Genomic DNA, 21,896 nt, shown 5'->3' with positions numbered 1-21,896 from the left:
TTAATGGCACAAAAGTGACAAGGACATTTGAAGAGGATTCAGAAGAGTAGAAAGATCAATTAAAGGATTGAAAATTAACTTTTCTTAAGGGAAGGCTGAAGAAACTACATAATTTAATATAGCAAATACAGCAAAGAGAGGGATTCAGGAATGAAAGTATGTTCTCGGATGCTAGTAAGGACAAACTTGATCAGCTGTTCTTTTGAAAAATAAACTGTCTTACATGGAATAAGAATTTTTGTTCAGAGAATAAGGTTTCATTTAAAGAAAGCAGCTTTAACACTGACATTTAAGAGTTTAGACATTGGTACAGACTATATCAAGTTCCCTCTCCATCTGTAGTTCTATTTTTCCTGAAACAATACAAGTTTTAGATACAATACCGCATAATGATACATTATTCATTTATTCTTTAAAGTCTCTGGAATATTTAAAGCATTAATTAGTACTTATGCCCTTAAAAAATAAGACAATAATGAAATGCACATTTTTGATGAATATAAAAGATGTGAACAGAAAAAAATCTTAACTGCTGGGATGATAAAAATGTACATATTGTCAAATGGAAGGACACTGCAGTATTGATGACAGAAAACAAACCATGTCTTGAGTAAAAGAAAAGGCACATTACAAACTAAATGTGCTGAAAAACTATCCTAATATTAATATAAACTTTCAAAGATTATTACTATTTATTGCATAAAACCAGTGGAGTTTCTAAAATCAGGATAAAAATAAGAGTTAGGAAACCAAGGGATAGTAAAAAGTACTGCTGTACCCTGAATCCAGTTCTATTTCATTTCTTTTTTTTTTTTTTCCAGATCAAAAAGAACATATTTTATTAGGATTATGACAAATATTTAATTTAACTTAGGGAGAACTGACACCTTTCAAAATAATGTTGAATCCTGTCCAAAAACATTATATGTCTTTTTTATGTTTCTCATTAGCATTTTAAGGTTTTCTTCCATCGTATCAACTGGGTAACAATAATTTTTTAAAAGTCCCTCCTACTTTCCACTTTATTTTCAGTATCTCTATCATTTCTCTTATTTAAAGACAATGGCTATTAACTTTCAAACAAAGCTAAATAATACCACACTGTCACCTTAGTTCATGTTTGGTTCTTTATTCATATCATGAACCCACCAACCAGCCTCAAACAAGATCATTAATCAATAACTTTCATTTACTTACTCTACTTCCCTGCCTCCTTTTACCTTTCACTTGGTAAACAACCAATTTTAGTTTTTTGAATTTTTAGTTGTGTTAGCTTTCTGTTACTGTGGCAAAATACAAGATGGCCAATTTACAAGGATGAAAGTTTTATTCTGGCTCGCGGCTCAGTCCATGGTTGTTTGACCCTTTTGCTCGGGCTGGTGGTAGCAAGTGGTGAAGGCTTGTTTACCTCATGGCAGTCAGGAAGCAGGGAAAGATGCCAGGGTATCAATATCCCCTTCAAGGGCCTGTTCTAGATAATCTAACTTCTTTCTTCTCTTGGCTCTCAAGACAAGTATTCTTTTCACGGTTTACTTCGTGCTGTTTTTCCATTTCTGTGTTGATTTTACTGCTTAAAACGGTTCCCAAGCATGTTGCCTAGTGTTCTTGTGCAAGAATGCTCTAACGCGGCTTCTGGAGAAAAGATAGACTGGATAAGCTTTATTCAAGCATGAGTAATGAATGGTGCTGTTGGCTGGCCCTAGGCACACTGTTAATGAGAAAACTACATATTAAATAAGGTTTTATAAAAATGTTATGGTAGCTTTACTCCTAACTGCTATAGAGAATTTAATTTTTTTCTTTTCTTTTTGCAACGCTAAGGATTAACCCAGGGTTTTTCACATGCTTGGCAAGTGCTAAACTTTCAGCCCCTGAATACTTACTATAGGTAATAACAATCACCTGCATATACATGTCTAAATAAGTTTAGTTTCACTTATTTTTCTGTTTTATGAGTACCATAATGTGCATTGCTTTCTGAGACTGTTCTGTTTCATTCAACACTATTATTAAAACTCATTCTTATTGTTACTTATAGCTGCAAGGACAACTTTTTTGTTGTTTTTTTTTTGGTACCAGGGATCGAACTCAGGAACTTGCACTTGTGAGGCAGGCATGGCACCACTCAGATAAATCCTTGGCCCTGCAAGGACTTTTTATGTGCTGTTTAAAATGTCTCTGTAAACAGCATATGGCTAGGGTTTGTTTAGCTTTGATATTCTCCCCCTCTGGCTACTTTAATACTTTTACATTTACTGTAGTTATTGATGGATGTAGTTTAACTATTTTGCCATCTTATTTTGTTTCATGTACCCTATGTTCATTTCTCAATTTTTAAGAAATTTTTTGCTCCTTTTTCTTATTCTACATCTTATTACCTCTTAGAGATAATATACTGTATATATTTCCTATAATTAATTTTGAAATTTTAACATGCATTTAAAAAGATTATGGTTGACATTAACTGCGCACACACAAAATGTAAAAACACAGAAACATTTTTGTTTTTGGTACCAGGGATCAAACTCAGGTCCTTGCACTTGTGAGGCAGGCAGCAAAACCACTGAGCTAAATCCCTGGCCCCCAAAACACAGAAACATTTTAACTATCATCCTCTTCCCACTGTGTTCTATTTTTAACCTCTCAATTTGCTATAAACATTATTTTGCGATATGTTTACACTTCCCTACACGTATATCATCACTATCCACATCTGAAGATCTCTACAACTCACCATACAGTATTTCTTAGAACCAGAAATGAGATCCAGGGTTGGGTTCCTGTTGCTCCTTATTTTCAAACTATGTTTAGCCTTAAAGTACCTATCACTTATGTACGTTTACTATACATCAGGCACTATTCTCTGCAGGTGTTAAACTGACATTTATTAATTCATTGATAACTCATGGACACCCTAATGGGTTATGTATTAAGAGCTACATCTTGTGACTCCTAGAATTTCTCTCCTAGTTATGTATCTCAGAACCAGAATGAGGATCCCAGGCCTTCTTGATTCCCAGTTGACTTCACTTACCTTTCACTCCATTATGCAATAAACCCTTCACTCCCTGAGTAATGACTTCTTTTATTCTAAGACATCTCGAAGTGCTCACGTACAATCCCAGGATATCTGCTCAAAGGGATGTTTGAGGTCACTCTGGCAAATACTGAACCCTACAAGGTCTCTGCAAAATGTCACCTCGATGTGTTTAGCCTCAGCCATTTAAAGACCACAACATAGCCCAAGGCTGCTCTTGAGTTACAGACAGTACCTAAGCACTTTCTGAGGTTTTGGAGAAATTATTTTAAACTTTCACCCACAAATTCTAATACTGTCTCCCTGAGTCAAAGTCACAAACAGCTCTACATTACTATTCCACATACTCTTTTGTTGAGTCAAATTAACAATCCAATTCTCAACTGTTTTTCTCTATGGATTCTCATTTTCATTTCCTGGGCAAACCAGACACTGTGAGTGGACATTTTTCTAGTTATTCCTCACCATGGAGAAAGCTGTCTTTCTACCAGCACAGACTCACAGGTCTCAGGACTGAGGTCTTTTCTTTTTCTTCTCCTCTCACTTAAGACCACATTTCCAGGCCCTTCAACATGGTGCAGAAGGCAACAATGGTGCCACGTTTGCACTGTCATCCATGTAAGATGCTATAGAGAAGTGACAAAATAAAAACATTCTGGAGGTCTAACTTGTACAGATCACAGGCACAAAGAGCAAGGGGAAAGTGCCACTATAAAACTGGTGTGCCAAGTAAGCTGTCTGGTGTGGGGTTGAATGAGGCTAAAGTGGCTTGGGCTGCAGGTGCAACTACTGAGGACAAGTCCTGTCCAACACATAAACAGTTTTACTTCCAGTGTTCACTCTATGGTTTCTGTGTGAGCTCTAAAAGTTCTCCTTTCTAACCAGGAATAAACTCATATCAGATGAAATTCATTTACAAAAGGTAGACTATGTTTATTTGGAGTCACAAGTAGTTAACTTACTTTGTGACTCAAGACCACAAACCATTTCTCCTCCACTTTGTGCTGGGCCTTACAGTTGAGACTCAAGATAGGTAGGTGTGCTGGCTGGGACCCATTCACAGGTTTACAAGTTTCTCATTGAGGGCAATCTGTGACTGTGTGAGATTGGCCAGGTAGGTCACCATCAGCAGGTCATTGATGTTGCTGTTGAGCATGGTCTCAAAGTCCTCAGGAACTATCTTGGGTACTTGGTTAACCAGGCTCATTAAGAAGCGGCCCACAGTATTGCCAGCTGACACTTTTCCAGACAGTACATCCTCTGCATATTGCAACACTGTGCTTAGGGCATCCTGGATGCGAGCCGATGCTCCCCCAACTTGCTGCAAGTCACTCAAGAGTCCAATCACCCAGTTGGGGCTAAAACAGGTCTTCATGATTAGGTCAACTCCAATGCATTCAGTGTCATAATATGCATATTTCACTGTCAGTGGTGTGAACATCACTCCCATGGTCCTCCCTGGGACACCCATTAAAGTGCTGACATAGGCCTTGATGCTCAGATGGGGTTTGGGGCCTCCCGGCTGTAGTACTCATGGATCAGCACAGAGTGCTCTGTGATGTCATGGCGCGTGGTGTACCAGCCCAGGATGAGCTCATTTGGAGAGACTTTTTTGTGCAATTCATACGTGTTCTTAGCAAATTCCATGTCAACAGCCACCTCATCTTCTGACTCACTGTGTGGCACTGAAAAGCAGTTGGTGACCTCCACTGAGTGCTTGTCAACAGTTCCCAGCAAGGTTCCGATAACTCGGGCAGCACCCTGGTTGCGACGCTCATAGCTGTCCACGATGGAGGCCAAAATAACTGGGTGCAGCCTGACCACGCGGCAGCCGGGGAAGGGCCCCGGGAGCGCCGGACCCTGCAGCGCGGGGTGCCGTGGTCTGTGTTGGGGTCGGTGCTGAGGCTGGGGTCTGGCCCAGAGCTGCTGACGCGAAGACGAGGCCGGCGCTGGAGCAGCGGCCAGCGCTGGAGCCGGCGTCCGCGAAGGAGCCGGGTCCGGCACTGGGGCCGGAGTGGCTGGAGGAGCACTCGTGGGCGCCGACTGCGTAGCCATCTTGAAGAGAAAGAGCTCTATTTCATTTCTTAAGACATCAAGAGTTTAATAGAGAGTGACTTTAATAAGGAATATTATCCAAATCTATTGTTTTTTTAGTTTTAGATACCAAGAAGGAAGACTTGAGAGAACGAAGGATATCTAAAAATTTATAACTAAATGTTTGTTTCCTATGTTAGGATAATTAGTTGGGATGGTGAGATTTCAGATAAGAAAGGATACTTCAGTGGAGACAGGAGGAAACTTGAAAGGACATAATAAAAGAAACCTCATGTTTTTGTTGCATGTTAAAATTCGTCACGTATTTTGTGAGTATAAGAATGGGAGACAGTAAGCCAAAATTCTAGAGGAAAGTTTTAAAATTCTACTTCTATGAACTAATTATGAATCCTAACACATGCATCATTCTAGAGATATTTACATATTCAAAATACGTTTTCACAGGGCTGGGTGTATAACTTAGTGGTAGAGACTTGTGCAGCATGTCTAAGGCCCTGGGTTTGATCCCCAGCATGGCAAACAAAAGAAAACAAAATTTTACAAAGTTGTGACATAAAAACTGGCTTACCTCACTGACAACTCTTTATTCAGAAACGGAATAACTTTTTCACAGTAAAAACTTGGTATATCTACATTACACTGAACTGTTACTAAACTCAGACTTGGGGAAAATAAATAAACTATAACAATCTCAACAATGGAAGACTGGCACTGTAAACAAGTATTCAGCTGGGTGCGATGGTGCATACCTGTAATCCCAGCTACTTGGGAACCTGAGGCAGAAGGACTGCAAGTCGAGGCCAGACTGGGCATTTTAACCAGACCCTGTCTCAAAAAATAAAATAAAAAAAAAAAACCAGGAGTGAGGTGGGGTGGGGGGAGTGGCTAGGGGTGTAGTTCACAGACAGCTTGCCTAGTATGCACAAGGACCTAGGTTCAATCCCTAGAGTTCCCCCTCCCCCAAAGACCAAGCATACCACAAAATTATACTGGTATTACTTTGTCTCCTTCAAGAAATACTAATAAATTTACTCATTTACTAAAAAATCTAATAGCACTCACCTCTAAAAAAAAAAAAAAAAAAAAAAAAAAAAACACGATACTAACTAGTACAGCATTGGAGGAATGATGAAAAGAGCACCAGATTAAGAGATAGAACATCTGGGTTCAAGTTCCAGCTCTACATCTTACTAGCACAGTAACTAAAAACTTGAAAATCTGTTTTATTATCAATAAAGCAGAAAAACCCAGTTTCACTCAACTCACTATTGTGAATGATAGTTATAAATACATATATGATCATGCTTTATAATCCACTATTTTGAGGATAAAGTACAAATCTTTAACATACCTAGGGGACTTAGTAGGCCTCATCTCAAAATAAAAAAAATTTTTTAAAGCTAGGGATGTAGCTCAGTCAGTGGTGGAATCCTTACTTAGCATGTACAATCCCTTATACCACCAAAACCAAAACCAAACCAAAAAATCTCCCATATAATTTTTTTAATAATTGATAAATACAAGAAAGTACAAGTAAGAAATACAAATCTCCTACAGAGTATAAATCTTACTACTGTTAGCCTTTGGGTTTAATTTCTTTCTCTCTCACGTACATAAATTTTTAATGTAGTTACAATTATACCAAATATGTATCTTCATAACCTGTATTTTATTTATGATTAAATTATTCCAAGACATATCTGCATCTGAAAACAGAATTTTAAAAGATTTTTATAGTCTACCTAATAGACACACTACTCTTGTTCAACTATATGGCTTTCCATCTCTTTATTATAAATAATCCTGTGATAAATATCTTGGGGCAAAGACTTTCCACACTTAGTTCCTGAAGAGATGTATCACAGAATGGAATTACTGTGGTAAAGATAGTAAGTACTTTAAGATTCTTTATTGTGTGGAATTTACTCTCCAAAAGAATGAATATATCTATTTAGATTGCCAAATGTAATTTGTGGAAGTATCCACTTAGATATGTCATCATATAACAAAAGTTTTTTGGTAATTTCAAAAGTGGAAAGGGTTTTTCTAATTTGAATTTATTTTTCTTTGATGATAAATTATGATTTCATAATTTCTATTATGAAATAATTTTTAAAGCTTTTTGGCTTAAAATGTGATGTTTAATAAAGCTGTAGAATTAAAATTTAACTGTTTAGAACAAATACAACTTAATTAATGTGTTATAACCTGAATGTCATTAATTCTCTAAAGGTATGACTCAAAATCTTAAAATTTCAAAATGGTGAAATTTTTCTTGTAAATGACTTATTCCAATCTCCGTAAATTAAAGCTTATTAATAAATCCCATTTTAATTATATAACATTCTAGTAGACTAGCTGCGTTGGGGATCCAACCCAGGGTCTCACACATTCCAGGCAAATCCTCTACTCCAGGTCCCCAGTGAGATATCTTGTCATGAGTACATTAAAAAATCAGTGTTTTCATTCCATTATATATAACTGAGGAAGAATAATCTGGAGAAACTTAACAATTCTGAAATACAATAAAGTTAACAAAGGTAAAACCTATCTCCCCTTTTTCCTCTATTTGTTTGATTTGAGACAGGGTCTTACTGAATTGCTCAAGTTGGCTTAGAACTCCTTGCTCAAGTGATCTTTCTGCCTCAGCCTCCTCAGTATCTGGAATTACAAGTGCATGCCATTACACCCAGCAAGGATAATATTTTGTAATAGTATGAGAAGGACTGGGAGCAGAGCTCAGTGGCAAAGCACTTACCTAGCATACATGATGTCCTGAGTTTAGCCAGCACCACAAACAAAGTAAAATAAAGCAAAAACAAAAAACCCTCCCTAAAAACAAAAAAACTACACACAAAACAAAAAAAAATTATTATTATAAGAAAAAAATTTAAATTTATGAATTTCAAAATTTGCAGGGTTGAGAGATGGAATTTGATTATTTTCTTCTCCTACTGTCCATTCATGTATTTTTTTTTGTATTAAATTCTTTCATTGGTACATTGTAGGTATACAACACAATTACATTTCTCATTGGGAATTGTGCCTTTACATAATGCATCTTGGTTCTTATTTTTTCCCCATTCCTAGCCCTCCCTTCACCCCCTCCACCCTTCCCTATTTACAAAGACTTTATTTCCATTTTTTCCATTTCTCATCATTTTTCCTTTCCCTTCTTTCCTTTCTCCTGCCCATCCCACTACCCCTACCCCTCTGGACCTTTTCTTCCTATTTTACATTATCAATTATTCATTCTAATCATTGGTACATTTTAGGTATACAATATAATGACATTCATCATTGGAAATTTGCACCTTTACATAGTCTCTCTTGGTTCTTGTTTTTCACTTTTGCTCAGCCCTCCCTTCAACCCCTCCATTCCTCCCTATTTACAAAGATTTTGTTCCTATTTTTCCATTTTCTCATATCAATCCCATTCCCTTCTATCCTTTCCCTTAGCCCTCCCACTTCCTTCCCCTTTGCCCCTTTTCTTCCTATTTCACATGACCTATTATACATTTAGTCCTTATTTACACTTTCAGTTTCTCACACCAGAGAAACTATTCGGTATTTACACATCTGTGTCCTATTTATTTCACTTAAGAGTATTGCCTCAATGTGCATCCACTTAATTATAAATGTCTCTAATTTCTCATTTTTTATGACTGAGTAGTACTCCATTTTATAAAAAAAACACATTTTCTTTATCCAGTCTCCAGTTGATGGGCATTTGGGCTGTTTCCAAGTTTTAGCTATTACAAACTGCGCTGCTATGAACATGGGTGCACATATATCACTGTGGTATGATTCTTTTAATTCTTTGGGGAAGATCCCCAGCAGTGGAATAGCGGGGTCAAATGGGATTTCCAGTCCTAGTTCTTTGAGGTATCTCCATACTGATTTCCACAGTGCTTGCACCAGTCTACACTCCCACCAGCAGTGGAGCAGGGTTCCTCTTTCCCCACAGCCCCGCCAGCAATTGTTATTGGTTGATTTCATGATAGCAGCCATTCTTTCTGGAGTGAAGTGGAATCTCAGCCTTGTTTTCATTTGCATCTCTCGAATGACCAGTGATGTTGAACATTTTTTCATGTATTTATTTGCTATTTCTACTTCTTTGTCTGAGAAATGTCTGTTCATTTCAGATGCCCATTTTTGGACTGGATCATTAAATTTGGGAGGTCTGATCTTTTGAAGTTCTTTATAGATTTGAGACAGTAGACTTTTATCTGAGGAAGAGCAGGTGATGATTTTTTCCCACATTGTGGGTTGTCTCTTCACACTGCTGGTGGTTTCTCTTGCTGTGCAGAAGCTTTTTAATAAGAAGAGATCCCACTTGTTGATTGTTTGTGCTAGTTCACGGGAAACTGAGGTTTTGTTCATAAAATCTTTTCCTACACCGATGTCTTCAAGGGTTCTACCTAACCTCTGTTCCAACTGGTTCAGAGTTTCTATTTTAATATTTAGATCTTTAATCCATTTTGATTTTAGTTTAGTGCATGGTCAGAGATACAGGTCTAGTTTTAATCTTTGGCAAGTTGAAGCGCCATTTTTCCAGCACCATTTATTAAAGAGGCTATCTTTCCTCCAGTGAGGGTGTTTGGCTCCTTTATCGAAGATGAGATGGCTGAGTGTGTCTGGCATTGTTTCTGCATCTTCTAATCTGTTCCACTGGTCCTCAGGTCTGTTTCTTTGCCAGTACCATGCTGTTTTTATCACAGTAGCTTTGTAGTATAGATGCAGGTTGGGGATTGTGATACCCCCAGCTATGTCTCTGTTACCTAGAATTGCTTTTGCTATTCTGGGTCTCTTCTTGCTCCAAATGAATTTGTGGATTGTTTTCTCGAAGTCTATGAAGTATGCTGCTGGGATCTCAATTGGAATTGGATTAAATCTATATAGCAGTTTTGGAAGTATGGCCATTTTCACTATATTAATCCTTCCTACCCAGGAGCAGGGGATGTCTGTCCATTTTCTGATATCATCTTCAATCTCCCTTTCCAGAGTGCCATAGTTTTCAGAGAAGAGGTCTTTGATTTCTTTTGTTAGGATGATTCCTAGGAATTTCAGGTTTTTGGATGCTATTGTGAAAGGAATTATTTGCCCTGTTTCTCTCTCAGTGAGTCTGTCATTGATGTAGAGGAAAGCTATTGATTTTTGCGTGTTGACCTTGTAACCAGCTACTTGACTGAATTTGGTTATTAAGTCTAGAAGACTTTTGGTGGAGTTCTTGGGGTCTTCTGTATAGAGTATCCTGTCATCTGCAAATAATGACAATTTGACTTCTTCATTTCCTATCTTTATTCCTTTTATTTCTTTCTCTTGTCTCATTGCCGTGGCTAATGTTTCCAGAACTATATTGAACAAGAGTGGTGATAGTGGACATCCTTGTCTTGTTCCTGATTTTAGTGTGAAGGATTTCAGTTTTTGACCATTTAGTATGATATTGGCTGTTGGTTTTTCATAGATGGCTTCTATCAGTTTGAGGTACAGACCATCTATTCCAATTTTTTGTAGGGTTTTTATCATAAATGCATGTTGGATTTTGTCAAATGCTTTTTCTGCATCTATGGAGATAATCATATGGTTTTTGTCCTTGGCTCTATTGATATAGTGTATTACATTGATTGATTTGCATATATTGAACCATCCCTGCATCCCTGGGATGAATCCCACTTGATCAGGGTGTATGATCTTCTTGATGATCTTCTGCATTCTGTTTGCCAGTATCTTAGTAAGGATTTTTGCATCTGTGTTCATTAGTGAGATTGGCCTATAGTTCTCTTTTTCAATTCGGTCTTTCTCTGCTTTGGGGATCAAGGTGATGCTTGCTTCCAGGAATGAATTTGGGAGTACTGCTTCTCTTTCAATTTCATTGAAGAGTTTAAACAGTAGTGGCAGTAGTTCCTCTCTAAATGTCTTGTAGAATTCAGCAGTGAAGCCATCAGGGCCTGGGCTTTTCTTAGTTGATAAGTTTTTAATTACATTTTCAATTTCATTGGTTGATATTGGGTTGTTCAGAATTTTTAGGTCTTCTTCGTTCAACTTTGGTAATTCATATGTGTCTAGGAATCTGTCCATTTCTTCTGTGTTGTCCATCTTATTGGTGTATAGGTTCTGGAAGTAGGTATTGATGATCCTCTGGATTTCTGCTGGGTCTGTTGTAATTTCACCCTTTTCATTCCTAATTGCATGGATTTGGGCCTTTTCTTTCCTTTTTCTGACAAGGTTGGCTAAAGGTTTGTCAATTTTGTTGATTTTTTCGAAGAACCAACTCTTGGCTTCATTGATTTTTTTGTATCGTTCTCTTAGTCTCCATTGCATTGATTTCTCCTCTGATCTTTATAATCTCCTCCATTGTATGAGCTTTGTGGTTGTCCTGCTCTTCTTTTTCTAGAAGCTTGAGGTTCAGCATCAGGTTGTTTAATTGGGATCGTTCTGTTTTCCTAATATGCGTATTCACTGCTATGAATTTCCCTCATAAGACTGCTTTCATTGTGTCCCATAGATTCCGATATGTTGTATTGTCATTGTCATTTAATTGAAGGAACTGTCTGATTTCTTCTTTAATGTCCTCTGTGACCCATTGGTTATTCAGAAGTGTGTTGTTCAATTTCCACGTGTTTATGAAATTTTTTGAGTTTCTTTTGCTATGGATCTCCAATTTCATCGCACTATGGTCTGATAATATACAGGGGATAACTTCAATTCCTTTGCACTTAAACATGTTCTATGTGTGAGTATGTGGTCTATTTTCGAGAATGACCCATGTGCAGCTGAGAAGAATGTGTATTCTGATTTTGTGGGGTGGAAGACTCTGTAAACATCTGTTAAGTTCATTTGTTCAAGAGTTAGATTGAGTTCTAGTATTTCATTACTTATATTTAGTCTAGTTGATCTATCTATTTGTGACAGTGGGGTGTTGAGGTCCCCCACTACAATTGTATTGTGCATATATGACTTTTCATGTCCATTAGTATTTGTTTTATATAGTTGGGTGCACTAGTGTTTGGTGCATAGATATTTCTGATTGTCATCTCTTCCTCTTGGATTTTTCCCTTTACAAGGATGTAGTGTCCTTCTTCGTCTCTCTTAATCAGTGTTGGTTTGAAATCTACTTGATCTGCCAAGAGGATAGCTACTCCTGCTTTTTTTCAGGTTCCTGTCGCATGGAGTATTGTTTTCCACCCTTTAACTTTCAGTCTATATGAGTTTCCTTTTGAATTAAGTGTGTTTCTTGTATGCAGAATATTGTTGGATTTTGCTTCTTGACCCATTCTGCCAGTCTATTTCTTTTGGTTGGTGAATTGAGACCATTAACATTGATGGTTATAACTGAAACGTATTGACTTGTCATTGCCATGACTTTCTTTTTGTTGGGTTCTCCCCCTTTACATTTAATTTCTTGTCCTGCCAGTTGGGTGCATTCTGCCTTGCTTCCTGGGGTTGTGATCCTCAATGTCTGTTCCTTGGATATTGTGTAAAATTCTTTGGAGTGCTGGTTTGGTAGTCACAAAGTTCCTAAGGTGCTCTTTGTCATGAAAGTATCTTATTTCTCCATCCATTTTGAAAGATAGTTTTGCAGGGTACATCAATCTGGGTTGGAGGGTGTTTTCTTTTAGGGCTTGGAATATGTCACTCCAAGCTCTTCTTGCCTTGATGGTTTGTGTTGAGAAGTCTGCTGTGATTCTGATGGGCTTTCCTTTGTATGTGATTTGTTTCTTTTCTCTGACTGCTTGGAGAACTTTGTTCTTCTGTTGTGTTTCTGGAATCTTATCAGTTATATGCTATATGTAGATTTTTTTTTGATCAAGGCTATTTGGCGTCCTATATGCCTCACTTATCTGTATGTCAAGTTCTTTTCCCCTGCTTGGGAAGTTTTCTGCCATTATTTCTGTGAGGAGATTTTTTTATGTCATCTCCACTCTGTCCTGTTTCTTCATTGAGCCCAATCAGTCTTATGTTATTCTTCTTTGCATCATCTAGCAGCTGCTGGATTCATTTCTCATGTTCCCTTAGAATTTTGAAGCAATTTTTCTTTTCCTGGTCACTAATTGCAATCTTATCTTCTATATCTGAAACTCTGTCCTCACATTGGCTCATTCTGCTGTGTAGACTTTTTTTAAGTCTCCTGGAAATCTGTTTGCATCTGTTTTATGGATTCCATTTGTTTCCTATGTTGGGATTCCATCATGTTCCTGAGCTCCTCCCTAGATTTATTAATCATGTTGTGCACTAGAGGCACAATCTCTGCTGTTATCTGAGAAATTATTTCTGACTTCCTTTTTTCCAGATCCCCTTTTGTTGCCAGTTCAGTGGGTCCAGGTGGTTGAGTATCAGAGTGTTCCATCTCATTTCCCTTTGGGGTTGCTGTAGGTGATCTGGAAGTCTGGTGTTGAGACTTATTTACGTGTTTTCTCATTTTGACTGGGGTGGGGGGCTGTTAGCACCTGCATAGATTACCTCCTCTGAGCTGGGTGAGGTCGGACAGGGGCCGGGAGCAGTGGTAGGGATGGTGACCCAAAAGCCCTTTCCTGTGGGCTGGGAGCAGTGGGAGGGATGGTGGCCTGGAAGCCCCTTCCTCTGGACCAGGAGCAGTGGGATGGTGGCTCAGAAGCCCCTCCCTCTGGACCAGGAGCGGTGGGAGGGATGGTGGCCTGAAGCCCCTTCCTCTGGGCCAGGAGTGGTGGGACAGAAGGTGGCCCAAAAGCCCTTTCCTCTGGGCTGGGAGCAGCGGGAGGGATGGTGACCGGGAAGCCCCTTCCTCTGGACCAGGAGCAGTTGGACGACGGCTCAGAAGCCCCTACCTCTGGGCCGGGAACAGTGGGACTCAGTACCTTGGTCTGATGTCTTCTGCGTCTTTGTAGTGTGGAACCAGGAGGCTGCTTGTCTGCAGCGGGGTGATTCGGTGTCTTCCGTGCGACTCAGGACCTCGGTAGGGCGTGCACAGACCTTCCTGTGTGCAGTGGGCTGATTCGGTGTGTTCTGTGTGACTCAGCATTCATGTATTTGTTAATGTGTGACAAATTGAGTGCTTTCAGAGAAACCATCTTTGGAGATGAGATTTGCTCATGGTACAGTGTTTAAACAAAGAAATGGCTGGTCAGGAGGAATGCCAAAGAAACTCCTAGTCATCAGATCACAGAGCTAGAAACATAATTAAAACCATTGGGCCAAGGAGAGTGTTTTACATTTAAACAAGGAACTTTGGAACAGATGAGGTCCACCATGAGGAAAAAGTATAAACTCAAGAATCCTTGCATAGATAATCCTTAGAGAAAAAAGCTTTGGCTCAGAATACAGCTGGGACTCACATGTGACAAGTGCAATATAGTAAAGGAAAAAGAAAAGAGAGGAGAGAAAATTTCATTTAGGCCAAATATGGGGGAAAATTCTCCTTTGTTTTTGCATTACCAAACTGGATTTTGCTTGTTTTTCATTTTGTTTTTTTTTGTTGAGTTTGGGGAGGGAGTCTTATTAAATTGCTTTGGCTAGACTTGAACTCACAATCCTTCCATTTCCCAAGTAGCCAGTACTACAAGCATGTACCACTGTGTGTGGCTCAAGGTAGGTTTTAAGTCACTAAATTATTTTAATAAAATGTTTAAAGTATTCACTAAATTCTACAACTCTGTTATTTCTGCAAGCTATAACATTTCATTACTGAATCTAGATATACTGTACTTTTACTACATTACTTTTTATAATATATTTAACATGAAAAACATAAGGCACAAAATATTACATTTCTTCTATTTGATTTTTAAATAAGTCATCATAAAAATATTACTAAAACGTAAGTATGCAATGATGTTTCATTTAAAATGCAGATCTCCCCTATTCACTGCAAAATTGCCTTAAGGGTAACCTAAAAGTAACAGTAAGAGAACTTTCTACTATAATAGCTCCCTACTCTATCTTTCTCTCCTCTTGCTTCAACTTCTTACTTCCCTCTGTCCCTCCCTCAGTGGGATGCTTTAGTCTGCTGAGGCTGGCTCCCAAGAGCCAATGCCATAGAATTCTTCCTGTTTCCTTGTGGCATCTTCTCTAAGGCTTGAGACTGTTCATATTAAAAATATTTACAGCATGGAAATTGACAGATTCTACTAATCAGATGTTTGGTGGCCACTTACCTCAGAGCTACTACAATCCACAGCAACTAGTGTTAAGTTAATTGGAGTAGGTACAGTGGCTGTTACTACCTCAGAAGTATGCTGAGTGATGACTTCTTGCATCTCCATCTCACATTCCTCTCAGAGGTAGCAATGAGAAATAGAAAAATCTTCTTCCTGACATCATCTTTACTGGCTGGAATTGTCTTGTTTAACTTTTCTAGTTCCTATAAATTTGCATCCCTCAACATGGTGTTCATCAAGTATTCTTATAAAAACAAACTCACACTACATGTCACTATTCCTTACCATACTGTATTATAATTTTTGTTCTCTTTATTATGTTCCCATTAGACTTTAAATCTGATGCAAGTATACACCATGCCTATCTTCCAACACCTACTCTGATGCCTAGGACACAGTAGGAAAATAGTAAACATTGATTGAATCAGTGAAGCAATTACAGATTAATTCTCTGTAAAGTCTAAAATGATGACAGAAATGAATCTTCTGTTAAAAGCTAAATTATGTCCCCCCAAAATATATGTTGAAATCCTAAGCCTTGGTACTTGTGAATACAATCTTGTTTTGAAATGGGATCTTTGCAGACTGCTATAGTTAAGACCTGGTATGTCCCCCCGATGCCTGGTCCTCAGCTTGGAACTATTATAAGGTAGTAATAACTTTTAAAATAAAGGGTCTCTTCAGAGATTTTAAGTCACTGGAGAAGTACAATTGAAAGGGATTGTGGAACATTTGTTTCTTTCTCTTTGCTTCCTAGTTGCCATCAGCTAAGTAACTTATTTACTATGCACTCCCCGCCACAATGTATTGCCTTACCACAGGTCCAAAGCAACTGAGTCAACTGGAAACTGACTGAAACCTTCAAAACTGTAGGTCAAAATACACCTTTCCTCTTTTTAAGTTAATTCATCTCATACTGACCTAACATAATATATGTGATTAGCATACAGGTACAATCAAGGTAACATTAAGTTAGAGACAGACATATAGAAAAAAAGCTCATGTAATGACAGAGATGGAGATTGAAATAATAAAGGTGTAGGCAAGGGAACACCAAAGATTGCAAGTAACCATCTGAAGCTAGGAAGAAGCAAAGAGATTCTTCCATAGAGCCTTTAGATAAGGAGTCCCCAATTCCCCAGCCATATAACAGTAAGGGTCAGTGGGCTCTTAGGAACCAGGCCATACAACAGAAGATAAGCAAGAGGTAATCAAGGGAAGCTTCATCTGTATTTAGAACCACTTTTTTTTTTTGGTACCGGGGATCGAACTCGGGTCCTTCTGCTTGCGAGGCAGGCGGTGGAACCACTGAGCTAAATACCCAGCTAGAACCACTTTCTATAGCTTGCATTGTGGCCTGAACTCCACCTCCTGTCAGATCAGTTGCAGCATTAGATTCCCACGGAAGTGCAAACCCTGCTGTTAACTGTGCATGAAAGGGATCTAATCTAGGCGGCATGCTCCTTATTAAATCCAATCCCAAGGCCAACACTACCCCTACCCCATCGAAAAATTGTCTTCCCCAGAACTGGTCCCTAGTGCCCAACTGGTTGGGGACCGCTGCTTTAGAGGAGACTAGTACTGAATACACCTTGATTTTGCACTTTTAGCCTTTACAACTGTGAAAGACTAAGTTTCTGTTTCTTAAGCCACCTAGGTTGTAGTAGTTTGTTATGGCAGCCCTAAGAAACTAATATACCTAGCCGGGGATTTAGCTCAGTGGTTCCGGCGGCTGCCTTGAAAGTGCAAGGTCCTGAGTTTGATCCCTGGTACCAAAAAAAAAAGAAACTAATATGCCTTCCTATAATTGGCCAAAATTTAAGTTGTTAAAAAAGAAAAGTCAATTACAGTTGGGAAACCTGAAGTTCTAGTCTGGGTTGGTACCAACAGAGAAGCCTTTTACAGTTTTCGGGAGAGATTACCTCTGCCTTTCTTCACAGTTATGAGAATCAAAGAAACTGTGAGAAGGTGTTTTTGTGCTCTTTAAAATATAAATCTGTGTCATTATTACTGTTACAGTATAGGTACGCTAGGGAACAATCATGAGGATCAAAATACACTTTTTTTGGTAGTGCTAAGGATCTTACATATGATAAGCAAGCACTCTACCACTCCCAGCCCATGTACATAAGAATAAATAACAGCAATAACCTATCAAGTGATGAGTGCATACTGATACAAATAAATGAGAAGAAATCCTTACGGGAGAATGCCAACCAAAAAGTGTAAAAGGAATGATGGTGTTAGAAAGTAAAAATATTGAATGGAACATTCAAAAAAACCCTCTTTTGAATTAAGGTGGACTATTGCTTTTCAGCCTTTTGACTAAGATAGAGTGCAAATAAAGGTGAACTAAAAGGCAAAAAAAAAAAAGATTTTTCAGAAGTTAGTTTTCTCTTTACTCTATGCATGGTTACAGATATGAATGAACTTAATAGAATATTAACTTGAAAGGCAACATGCCTGAAATACATTTCTACATAGTAATTTATAAGAAAAATTTTCCTTTATTGACAGTCTTTTTACTGAAAATATCAAATTATAAAAGAATTTATTGCTTCCTTCAGCAGCACATATACTAAGAGAATTTATAGTCAACATCTTATATGTTAAGTAAAAAGAAAGAGAAATGGGTACTATTTTAAATTTTGCAAATTTATTTGCTATAAATGTCAGTATACCTTTTTATTTCATGGTTAAGTGAGCACTATAGGAGAAAGTGAGCCACACTTTAGCATTATCAAGAATTTTATCAATTATTCAGGGTGAACTAATATTTGGAGAACAAGATTTCTTTAAAATGCTGCCCTTTGAAGTATTGTACCTTTCTAATTTTTATTTTTGTTACAAAAAATAGTTCAATTGATGTATGTTTCAATATTTTAGTGATACCTGATCATTCCTTTTTAGGACATCTATTAAAAATATTTCAAGAAAATAAAAACAGAGAAAAAAGTATAACAATTTATTTCTAGAATAATCCTCATACCTTTAGCATGGTCAATGATAATCATGTCATTTTTCATGTTGTGGGGAATAAGTCAATACTTCCTATGCATGAATGTAATTTAAAAGTTATTTTATAAAGATAAATTTGTTTTGAAACATAAAATTACATTTCTTATAAATAATTAGTAAATAAAATTGGTAAAGTAACACAAAGATTCATGTTAAATATTTAAATTTGACTTAAGGGAAAAAATTTAATATGTATCAGCCTGAAAAATAAATATATATGAAAAAGAATTAACATCTATTGTCATTTTGTAGGAAATACATTTAAACTTTGTTAAAATTTAAGTTTCTTATGGCCCAGGATGTAGCTCAGTGGCACCACACCTGTCTGGCAAGAGCCAGGTCCTGAGTTCGATTCCCAGTACAAAACAAACAAAAAATTAAGTTTCTTGAATTTACACAATAATTTCCAAATAAAGAAACATATTTTTGCTTCTACTGGCAAGATACATAAATCCTTCCCAATTTTTCTAAGAGACCTTTTAAATTTTTTTCTCATTTCATGAAATTTTCTTTAAAATTTTTTATTTTACTTTGGTTCTATAGTATGTACTTTTGAAATATAAAGTATTTTGCTTCCTTTTTTTTAAAGGTAGTTACACATCCAGACAAACCTTTTGTGCTTTTCCTAGTCATGTAGCTCCATCTGCTGGTTATCCCCTGAAAAATCACTAGGGTCCACAGGACCCAATCTTAGCTTTTAGTTTCTTTTTTAAGCAGTACTCTGTGCAAACGGATATTTTCATGACTTTTATTCTTTTTTAGAGGTCTTTAAAATATCAAAAAGAAAATTTATTTTTTTTTAAATGGGATACAATAGGATATGAAATTACCCTATGAATCCACTAGATCTTTTTACAAATCTAAGATAATCTTAGCAATCATATTTTTCCTATCTTAAACATTTGCTATTTCATTACCCTAGAAATTATTTCATGATTCATCAGTTATTCATGACTCTGCTAGAAAAGGTTAAACAAGAAAATAGTAGAATGGTAGAAATACTATTAAATTAGAATCTAGCGATGCTGGCAAAATTAATCATGTAACTAAAATCTCATGACTATGACTTTTTCAGATGTTCACATACTAATATAAATTTTCTCAAATTTAAGATTAGATAAGTGAACAGTGTATTTTTCAGAACAAAAACAAAGTACAGTATGATATTCATTGAAAAAAAAAATAATTGGACTGGGGATTTAGCCTAGCAGTGCCACGCCAGCCTGGCAAGTGCAAGGTCCTGAGTCCAATTCCTGGTACTGAGGGGAAAAAAGTAAAAAAAAAAAAAAAAAAGAACAATTTTCTCAGAATAGATTGTGACAAGGTCTTGGGCTATCTGATTTCATTTTTTCCAGATCCTCTTTGGTTGCCTGTTCAGGGAGTCCAGGTGGTTGAGCATAAGATTGTTCCATCTCATTTCCCTTTGGCGTTGCTTTAGGTGATCTGGAAGTCTGGTTTTGAGATTTGTTTATGTGTCTTCTCATTTCAAGGGGAGGGTGGTGTGTGCTGCTGGCACCAGCGTGGCTCACGTCCTTGGTGCTGGGGGAGGTAGTACAGTGGCTAGGAAGGCTCCTAGCACTGAGGGCAGCTCTCAAATCAATCTGTTTTATTATCTCTGGTCTTTCCTTTGTACCTGTCTGTGTCCTAATTTCTTCTTATAAAGACAGCAGTCATACTGGATTAGGATCTGCTCTGATAACCTCATTTTAATTTAATGGTCTCTTTAAAGATTCTGTCCTCGAGTATATTCGGACGTACTGGGAATCAGTATGAATCCGTAATTTCTTTAAAAATATTCCTCATTGCATCCCTCTTCTGTCCAATTTCCAGTGATTCTCCAAATATCAACTTGACAACCTCTCCTACTGACTTCTGTAGTAGTATATTCTTGATTCCAAAATACTCTGTTGCTAAAAGTGCCAATGATTGTTTGAGTCTTCAGCAATTCACAGTCCCTTTGCTGATGGAAAGTCTCGTTCCTGGCTCTGCTAGCTTACAACTTTTCTTTTGGGCTATCTATTAAAATGTGTTGCAACAGTACTCTTTACTCTTGTATGTTATAGGCCAAAATTTACTTGATATAGGGTCTAAGACGATACTGACATTACATGTATACATAAAGGTCATTAAAAAGAAATAAATGATATAGAAGTGAAAAAATATTCATTGGTTGGAGAAATAAAAACAAAAGATCTGTTGAACTCACATGGTAAATGACAATAACATTTTCCTGGTATTCCCAACATTAAAGATATGTAAAGCCGAGTTAACATTTAGTCACTGCCCCAAATACATCTATTTCAAAAAGCCTCAAAGAAGAAACAAAAGTTTTTAATGGCCAAAACATTCTTTAAAAATAACATACAACTTATGACACTCACATCTCCCCAAGTAATAAAAAAATAATTTTCAATTTAGTATTCCACCTGGTTATGGTATCTTCAATTTAAATAATACATAATTAATAAATTCTGATTATACTGCCAATACTTCACTCAAGCATAACATCACTTAGGCATGTTTACATCATGCTTTGCTTATGTATGCCAATAGTATCGGTACATATTTTTATGATTAATGATAGCATATCATAGCTATGTACTTACTTTTTTCACTCAAAAATCTACCTTTCCCATATAAGTATGTATTACCTTTCCTCTTTCTTCTTAAACTGTCATATTCTAATTTGCAATATGATTGTTACCACTGTTAATTTAACCATCTCTCAGGAAACATTTGTTTCCAGTCTTCATTATGTTTATCATATGCAATACAATTATTTCTCTGAGAATAGACTATGAAAAATGAATTTTCTTAGGCATGTAGTTTTAGAATTCTTAGTTTTAATAAACAACAAGAATCTACTTTGCAAGGTGGATGTCATCAGTTAAGACTATACCAGACCCTGGGGCCAGACTGCTAAGTTTTAAATTCTTTTTTTTAAGTTTTAAACTGTGACTTTCCTATTTACAAGTGGAAAATCTCAAGACAGTTATTTATTTGTGCTTTAGTTTCCTTTTCTGTGAAATGGGGGAAAATACTATTTATCGATAGATGTTAGTCTCTTGGATACTATCAAGTTAGTTCTAACAATCTATATATTTGCCTGTACTAGTATTACCTCTGTTACAATAGCTTTAAGTCTATGTTTTCCTAGCTAATACAGCAAATCTCTTATCTTGTTCTTTCTCAGTATTAGCTAAGCTATGAGAACTTATTCTTCTATATAAATTTAAAACCATCTTTTGCCAGGCATGGTAACCCACATCCATAATGCCATCTTCTTGGGAGGCTGAGGGAGAAGGATAGCAAACTTGAGAACAGCCTAGGCAGCTTAGTGAGACTCTGGCTAAAAACACAAATTTTTTTAAAAGGTTGGGGATATAGCTCAATGGTAAAATGCCCCTCTGTTTGATCCTCAGTACAATTAAAACAATAAAGTTGAGTTATATGAAAAGTATTTAACATTACACAATATTTAGTAATTTGGAGAGGGCTGACATTTTTATAGTATTAAATGTTACCATCCAATATTTATATTTTCTATTATGACCTAAAGTAAAATTTTATAGTTTTCTCCATAATGTACATTTTTCATTATTTTATTCCTAAGTAATTTTATTTCTATTATAAAGTGTTTTTCCCTATTA

The 21,896-nt window shown here is 36.9% G+C and overlaps 1 protein-coding gene and 1 pseudogene across 16 annotated transcripts in view; both read right to left on the bottom strand.

The window, feature by feature from the left end:
- Window positions 1–21,896, bottom strand: part of Pign (phosphatidylinositol glycan anchor biosynthesis class N) — a 236,883-nt gene that overhangs the window by 172,019 nt on the left and 42,968 nt on the right. The gene's annotated exons all lie outside the window — the stretch shown is intronic.
- On the bottom strand, window positions 3,946–5,092 carry LOC101697923 (eukaryotic translation initiation factor 3 subunit F pseudogene; annotated as a pseudogene).

This window comes from Heterocephalus glaber, unplaced genomic scaffold (genome assembly GCF_053883595.1).
Source record: "Heterocephalus glaber isolate CG9 unplaced genomic scaffold, H.glaber_assembly_v1.0 deba00000331, whole genome shotgun sequence".
Taxonomy (NCBI): domain Eukaryota; kingdom Metazoa; phylum Chordata; class Mammalia; order Rodentia; family Bathyergidae; genus Heterocephalus; species Heterocephalus glaber.
The sequence above is the reverse complement of the archived record's forward strand: the minus strand, read 5'-3'. Positions and strand labels throughout refer to the sequence as shown.